Below are 1,915 nucleotides of genomic sequence, written 5' to 3' on the forward strand. Positions count from 1 at the left end.
ATCCATCTACGTCCTGAGGACCTCGCTGCCACCGTCCAAGCGTGCTTGGCCCCGGCAGATGAACCTCAGGATTAAAGGGTGGGCTCAGTTCCGCGCACACTGTGTCTCACCTAAAAAATCCAATGCGCAGGCTGGAAGGTGGAAAGACCTTCCCCGGTTCTTCGTTCGCGAAGAGACTGGCCATTAGTCAAACAAGTTATTTGCGTTTTTCATCAATTGTTACTCTTCTATACTCTAATATATCAATAGCTGTATTTGACTGTTTAAAGGTTTACATCCTGGAGAAGCTTTTGATTAGGAAATATCGGGGTAAAAAATCAGATTTAAGAAAAAAAAAAAAGGCTAAAAATTTTTGCTTTCGGTCATCTGAACATTAAACTTGCCTTTTCCATTCTGCTGTACCTCCATAGTTAGAGAAAGTTTGTTGTTCCAAGTCAAGATGCCCCATTCTTTCCCACAGTCACAGAAAGATGGGCAAACTACATCTTCCGTAACATACCAGCCAGGGCAGTCAGAGGGACAACTCTGTGCTGCAGTGAGAGGAACACCAGCCAAATGGAGATACCGTGACAAAATAAAAAAATTGCCAATAAAATTTCAACTTTTTCCAGAAAGTACATTTTCCAATGTAGAACAGAAGTTTCTAGCCAGCCCTAATCACTTCAAAAAACATAGACTGCTTTCTCGTCATAATCAGGAAAGCGTTGAACAGAAGTATGAAGTTGGTTTCTTCCCATTCCCCCATGCATCTGGAAAACAGATCCTGGGTAAATGACTAACTATAAATGAGGGAGGAGAGTGCAACCTGTCTTCTGCAGTACTTTCCCTTGTGCAAAGGACACATTGGGGCATAGAAATTCTTGACTTCAGGTTAGTCCAAATCCATGCAATGACTAGGGGAGTTAGCCAGGAACCAAAGATGAAATAAACTTCACCCTTCAGGTATAACAGTACTGTACCTCCAGGAAGGTTGGGATTCACTGCCCTGTGTATTAACTTTATTTATGACTCAGAATACTTCTTTGAACCAGTTTTGGAAGCAAGCAATTTAAGGGTTGATCTGTATTTAGGGTTGTGTCAACAAAGCAATCCAGCTTTACTGAAAGATTACCCAAGAAAGCCTCTTGAAGTGAATTCATGAAATTAGATTATTTTACAGCCAGACACAGCTAGAGTCAATGATTTATAGTAATTTACTCATTGTTCCACAGTCAGGATGCCACTGCGGAAGGAAGAAAACAATAGAAGAATCTGAAACAAGTAGTACCCAATTAAAAAATGAATATATAATGCCTGTTGACCTGAAATGAACATTTAATTCACACTAGTGCAGCTTTTTAATTGATTAGAAACAGTAACAAATTCAGTTTTCTATCACACACTAGTCTATTCATGTTCTCACCCCATTGCAGCAACACCCAATTGCTTTCCTGTACTGTATTAAGCAACACATCCTTTGTTCTCCCTTCCTCTGCCCCAGGGGAGACGTTTGTAGGATGATTTGCTTTGATAATTTGGATGCTTTTCTTTAATGTATATGTTGCAATGTATTTATGTCATAAAGGCAGGTTAAAGCACCTTGTTTACATGTGGATGATGATGTTTGCGATAGTCTTAGCTCCTGAGGGAATTAATTCCATAGTCTTGGACCCGACTTTGAAAGTTTTTAACCTCCTGCACAGAGTATATTAAGGCCAAAGAGTAAATATTTTTTCCTTGATTTTCATCTTGTTTTTTCACCTTGAGCTTTGGCCCATCTTCTAGACCACTGGTTTTGAAAGTGAAGTGTGTGCACCCAAGGGGTATGCAAGACAATCCACCGGGATGCAGCAAGAAAATACATTTTGTACCATTAATAAATAAATAGATAAAATTTAAAATGTACTTCATTAGCTTATCCTTCTTTAACTTCTAT

Source organism: Empidonax traillii, unplaced genomic scaffold (genome assembly GCF_003031625.1).
Source record: "Empidonax traillii isolate 1590-97213 ecotype Southwest subspecies unplaced genomic scaffold, ASM303162v1 scaffold378:size984864, whole genome shotgun sequence".
Taxonomy (NCBI): Eukaryota; Metazoa; Chordata; class Aves; order Passeriformes; family Tyrannidae; genus Empidonax; species Empidonax traillii.